We start from the raw sequence: 6,651 nt of genomic DNA, 5'->3' as shown, positions 1-6,651 counted from the left end.
ATAAGGCTCATAACAACAGAAGTGGCAAGAGAAACGCCAGGATTTACATTCTTCCCACAGCAAACTTTCATATTCCAGGTGTAGCCACCCTTTAGTCAAAGTTTGAACAATTTAATTACGAATGTATGGCGCTAATTCGTTATATAACGCATGAAACGTAGTCTTCCTCGAAATGGCGCAAGTATTTCGTCAATGCAAACTTCTTTCTCCAGCACAACTGCACTTTGAAATCTCAGCAGTAATTCATCAGTAAGATGTTGAATTTTGAATAAGCGGTTTCCTGGTGGCCACTGGTTGTTATCGGAAAAATGCCACATACGTAAAAGCAGTTCAAAACGACTGAGTGACACAAAATTTCTATATTGTTGTGATAGAGCATAATTCTTTATCAATAATTTGGAGTTCTCAGTTTCACATTTACTGGCGTCCATAACAAAAGTAGTAAAAATTGTTCACTTTCAGTTTTGCTGGCATCAGTTCACTTTTTCAGCTGTGAATTAACAGTTACTGAATGACTTTCTAAGATTTGTTTTGAGTACAAATTAGTTTTTTGAGTTACATATTCTAAAATTTCATCAGTTACAAAATCCACTACTGCCCATTAAAATTCCTACACCACGAAGATGACGTGCTACAGACGCAAAATGTAACCGACAGGAAGAAGATGCAGTGATATGCAAATGATTAACTTTTCAGAGCATTCACACAAGGCTGGCGCTGGTGGCGACACCTACAACGGGCTGACATGAGGAAAGTTTTCAGCCGATTTCTCATACACAAACAGCAGTTGACCGGCGTTGCCTGGTGAAACGTTGTTGTGATGCCTCGTGTAAGGAGGAGAAATGCATACCATCACGTTTCCGACTTTGATAAAGGTCAGATTGTAGCCTATCGCGATTGCGGTTTATCGTATTGCGACAATGCTGCTCGCGTTGGTCGAGATCCAATGACTGTTAGCAGAATATGGAATCGGTGGATTCAGGAAGGTAATACGGAATGCTGTGCTGGATCCCAACGGCCTCATATCATTAGCAGTCGAGATGACAGGCATCTTATCCGCATGCCTGTAACGGATCGTGCAGCCACGTCTCGATCCATGAGTCAACAGATTGGGACGTTAGCAAGACAACAACCATCTCTACAAACAGTTCGACAACGTTTGCTGCAGCATGGACTATCAGCTAGGAGACCATGGCTGCGGTTACTCTTGACGCTGCATCACAGAGAGGAGCGCCTGCGATGGTGTACTCAACGACGAACCTGGGTGCACGAATGGCAAAACGTCATTTTTTCGGATAAATCCAGGCTCTGTTTACAACAGGTCACACCCGTGTTTGGCGACATCGCGGTGAACGCACATTGGACGCGTGTGTTCGTCATCGCCATACTGGCATATCGCCCGGCGTGATGGTATGGGGTGCCATTGGTTACACGTCTCGGTCACCTCTTGTTCGCATTGACGGCACTTTGAACAGTGGACGTTACATTTCAGATGTTTTACGACCTGTTGCTCTACCCTTCATTCGATCCCTGCGAAACCCTACATTCCAGCAGGATAATGCACGACCCCATGTTGCAGGTACTGTACGGGCCTTTCTGGATACAGGAAATGTTCGACTGCTGCCCTGGCCTGCACATTCTCCAGATCTTTCACCAATTGAAAACGTCTGGTCAATGGTGGCCGGGCAACTGGCTCGTCAAAATACGCCAGTCACTACTCTTGATGAACTGTGGTATCGTGTTGAAGGTGCATGGGCAGCTGTACCTGTACACGCCATCCAAGCTCTGTTTGACTCAATGCCCAGGCGTTTCAAGGCCGTTATTACGGCTAGAGGTGGTTGTTCTTGGTACTGATTTCTCAGGATCTATTCACCCAAATTGCGTGAAAATATAATCACATGTCAGGTCTAGTAAACTATATTTGTCCAATGAATACCAGTTTATGATCTGCATTTCTTCTTGGTGTAGCAGTTTTAGTGGCCAGTAGTGTATTTGAAGAAATCAGATGGTGTCTTGCCTTTGAGAGTTAGTGCAACAGAAGCATTTACAGCAGAACTGGAATAAATAAATGTAAAGTGTTTCATATTTTTATCCGGAACTGGCCCCCAGACAATCTAATTAGAATTTGTTCTAAGTGTGTCATCTTCATCCTTAGAACTTTCTGATATTACACTTACTTCAATTGATCCTGAATAAATTGCAATAATTGTGGCACTAAGACGGTTAGAGGTGCATTCTTTGTCTGGTTTTACAGGATAGAAGTCGGGTTCTTTGACTGAATGTGGACATAAAACTCTTATTCCTACCTTCGCTGATGTGATTCCATCATCAGAACCTCCGGCTTTGCTTCCGGTCTCCTGTGGTAAAAATTCATCTGAGCTATCACAAATAAAGATACAGAGTATTCATCTCTTACGTCCACAGCTTCATGTAACAGCTGTTGGACATGCCTTTTTTCATCTTCATAACTTCTACGAGACATTTTCTTCTGCGACAATATCACTTTGTTACAGAACAGACAACACTGAAGAACACTGTAGCAACAATGCAGGAAAGCAATAACAGGACTGTACGCAAATAATGTTGTGGCATGAAAAACTGACAGGAGTACTAACCTGAAATTGTTAGCGAGATGGCAAGTGACACACCTGGTACCTTTACTCTTGGACCATGTGAATCGTATGTAACTCAAACACAAAAAAAGATGCTAAAATGCCATATTTTCAGTTTATTTGCACTTAAGAAGTTCACTTGGAGCAAACTAAAGCCCGATATTAAAAAAAAGTAAATAGCCCCATTGGGGCGGTAACCCACCTATACCATGGCAGTTCCTGCATTGGCGTAATAACATTCGGTGTTGGCATCAACAAAAGCAAAACGAGGATAAAGGAATGTAGTCAAATTAAGTCGGATGATGTTGAGGGAATTAGATTAGGAAATGAGACACTTAAAGTAGTAAAGGAGTTTTGCTATTTAGGGAGTAAAATAACCGATGATGGTCGAAGTAGAGAGGATATAAAATGTAGACTGGCAATGGCAAGGAAAGCGTTTCTCAAGAAGAGGAATTTGTTAACATCGAGTATAGATATAAGTGTCAGGAAGTCGTTTCTGAAAGTATTTGTATGGAGTGTAGCCATGTATGGAAGTGAAACATGGACGATAACTAGTTTGGACAAGAAGAGAATAGAAGCCTTCGAAATGTGGTGCTACAGAAGAATGCTGAAGATAAGGTGGGTAGATCACGTAACTAATGAGGAGGTATTGAATAGGATTGGGGAGAAGAGAAGTTTGTGGCACAACTTGACTAGAAGAAGGGATCGGTTGGTAGGACATGTTTTGAGGCATCAAGGGATCACAAATTTAGCATTGGAGGGCAGTGTGGAGGGTAAAAATCGTAGAGGGAGACCAAGAGATGAATACACTAAGCAGATTCAGAAGGATTTAGGTTGCAGTAGATACTGGGAGATGAAGAAGCTTGCACAGGATAGAGTAGCATGGAGAGCTGCATCAAACCAGTCTCTTGACTGAAGACCACAACAACAACGTTGGCAATTCATAAAGTTGTTACTGCGAGAAAAAGAAATTGTAATCTATGAGTGTAGTGAACACTCTTTACGCAAGTTCCTGCCTGCATTTACTTCTAACTTCCTTCTTTTCTAGTTGAGGAATTTAGGGTGAAAGCGACGAATGATCGGTATCCACTAGACTTAAACGCAGCCAAATTACACTCCTGGAAATAGAAAAACGAACACATTGACACCGGTGTGTCAGACCCACCATACTTGCTCCGGACACTGCGAGAGGGCTGTACAAGCAATGATCACACGCACGGCACAGCGGACACACCAGGAACCGCGGTGTTGGCCGCCGAATGGCGCTAGCTGCGCAGCATTTGTGCACCGCCGCCGTCAGTGTCAGCCAGTTTGCCGTGGCATACGGAGCTCCATCGCAGTCTTTAACACTGGTAGCATGCCGCGACAGCGTGGACGTGAACCGTATGTGCAGTTGACGGACTTTGAGCGAGGGCGTATAGTGGGCATGTGGGAGGCCGGGTGGACATACTGCCGAATTGCTGAACACGTGGGGCGTGAGGTCTCCAAAGTACATCGATGTTGTCGCCAGTGGTCGGCGGAAGGTGCACGTGCCCGTCGACCTGGGACCGGACCGCAGCGACGCACGGATGCACGCCAAGACCGTAGGATCCTACGCAGTGCCGTAGGGGACCGCACCGCCACATCCCAGCAAATTAGGGACACTGTTGCTCCTGGGGTATCGGCGAGGACCATTCGCAACCGTCTCCATGAAGCTGGGCTACGGTCCCGCACACCGTTAGGCCGTCTTCCGCTCACGCCCCAACATCGTGCAGCCCGCCTCCAGTGGTGTCGCGACAGGCGTGAATGGAGGGACGAATGGAGACGTGTCGTCTTCAGCGATGAGAGTCGCTTCTGCCTTGGTGCCAATGATGGTCGTATGCGTGTTTGGCGCCGTGCAGGTGAGCGCCACAATCAGGACTGCATACGACCGAGGCACACAGGGCCAACACCCGGCATCATGGTGTGGGGAGCGATCTCCTACACTGGCCGTACACCACTGGTGATCGTCGAGGGGACACTGAATAGTGCACAGTACATCCAAACCGTCATCGAACCCATCGTTCTACCATTCCTAGACCGGCAAGGGAACTTGCTGTTCCAACAGGACAATGCACGTCCGCATGTATCCCGTGCCACCCAACGTGCTCTAGAAGGTGTAAGTCAACTACCCTGGCCAGCAAGATCTCCGGATCTGTCCCCCATTGAGCATGTTTGGGACTGGATGAAGCGTCGTCTCACGCGGTCTGCACGTCCAGCACGAACGCTGGTCCAACTGAGGCGCCAGGTGGAAATGGCATGGCAAGCCGTTCCACAGGACTACATCCAGCATCTCTACGATCGTCTCCATGGGAGAATAGCAGCCTGCATTGCTGCGAAAGTTGGATATACACTGTACTAGTGCCGACATTGTGCATGCCTGTTGCCTGTGTCTATGTGCCTGTGGTTCTGTCAGTGTGATCATGTGATGTATCTGACCCCAGGAATGTGTCAATAAAGTTTCCCCTTCCTGGGACAATGAATTCACGGTGTTCTTATTTCAATTTCCAGGAGTGTATTTTTAAAGAAGTCCAGTCATTCAGTGTGTTGCTTGGTTTAGTGCTACTAACTGGAGCACAGACGCACTGATAATCTGCACAGTACTGGTGGGGCCTTCGAGTTAATTCAGTTATTTTTAGACGTAAATTTGTAATGGGCGGTTTCTGTTCCTTTTTTTTTTTTACTAGTTAGTGTGCACCCAAATTGAGCATTGAAGTCACAACTGGCGGGTTTGCATGTCGTGATATCTGATGATTGATTCCGCATTACATGCGGGTGGCCAGGCACTTCTAATCAGATTATGTATGCACAACAGTCTGAGTCGTTACCTCCAGATTACACACATCTCCAAATAATTCTGCTTATTTTAGTCACAATAGCAAACTTTAGTATTTCTACCTGTGAAGGAAGGATGAGTGTGTGCCATTAATATTTTAGTTTTCTTGAGAAATAAGTATTGTGTACGTGTAACCAGAAAGCAGAAGCGGAAATATTTCTTTTGTACAAATATTTCAGCGTGTGATAAATTGCTATATTCCCTGAACATGAATTGCTATATTCCCTGAACATCGTAATTTTAATTTCGACGTTTTTCGGGACACTTCTAACTTGGCCACCTAGGAAGCCATTTCGCAATCCCGCAGCAGTGTAATTTATTGCAACGTAGACTCGGCAGTACGCGAAGATATATTAGAAAATCTAAAAAGCAGCGGTGGCCGCGCCCTTCTTTCGAGGTGTAGCGATTATCCCAACGAAACCTGACGCCTTAATATTTATAGCTTCAAAGCTTTATGCCAAATGAACTCAAGATACCGAATGCACATTACGAAGATACATATTAATTATTAACATTATCTGAATAAAATTAATTCCGGTACCGGGAATCGAACCCGAGCCTCCTGGGTGAGAGCCAGGTATCCTAGCCACTAGACCATACCGGATTGGTAAAGTCTTTCGATATGAAGATATGTAACACTGTCTCTGTACATCATCAGACATGTTTGGTGTCGGTTTTTCCGCAAGGTGGGTGGTTCTGAGGGATAAGATCACGTCGGGGAGCATTCCATCGTCCGTGTACCGTAGACGATTTGCCGCCGAAACGAATGCCCTTTGGAGACCTGCCAGCTGCGATAATGTTAGCAGCGACATTCTCGGGCGTGCGCCCCAGATGTAGAGTCACTGCCGCATGGATCTTTTAGTTATTTTACTGCCATGTTCTATTGCTCTTGAGCGACAACTATACACCATTTCAGTTCTTCCCATTTTCTGTAACCTGTTCCTCCAATATTTTTTCATCCTCTTTCATATCCTATCTCTCTCTTTCAAAAACACTAAATCCTTTTTTTCCTGTACACCCAGACGTTCCGAATGTTTTCTACTCTATATCTTTATCGGTTATCTTTTTCACTTTTTTTCTACATACTATTATGGAGGTACACGAATTTTTTTCTTTCTCTTTGTGAAGTCACTTATGCCCAAAAGCATAAGTCTTCTTGAAACTTCCTGGCAGATTAAAACTGTG

General features: G+C 45.0%; 1 non-coding gene across 1 annotated transcript; it reads right to left on the bottom strand.

Moving 5' to 3' along the window:
- Positions 1–5,998: 5,998 nt before the first annotated feature.
- Trnae-cuc (transfer RNA glutamic acid (anticodon CUC)) lies at positions 5,999–6,070 on the bottom strand. The gene has a single exon. It is a non-coding gene; the product is annotated as a tRNA-Glu (tRNA).
- Positions 6,071–6,651: the final 581 nt, after the last annotated feature.

Source organism: Schistocerca cancellata, chromosome 10, assembly GCF_023864275.1.
Source record: "Schistocerca cancellata isolate TAMUIC-IGC-003103 chromosome 10, iqSchCanc2.1, whole genome shotgun sequence".
Classification (NCBI taxonomy): Eukaryota; Metazoa; Arthropoda; class Insecta; order Orthoptera; family Acrididae; genus Schistocerca; species Schistocerca cancellata.
Note: the sequence above shows the minus strand (reverse complement) of the source record. Positions and strands in the feature narration are given on the sequence as shown.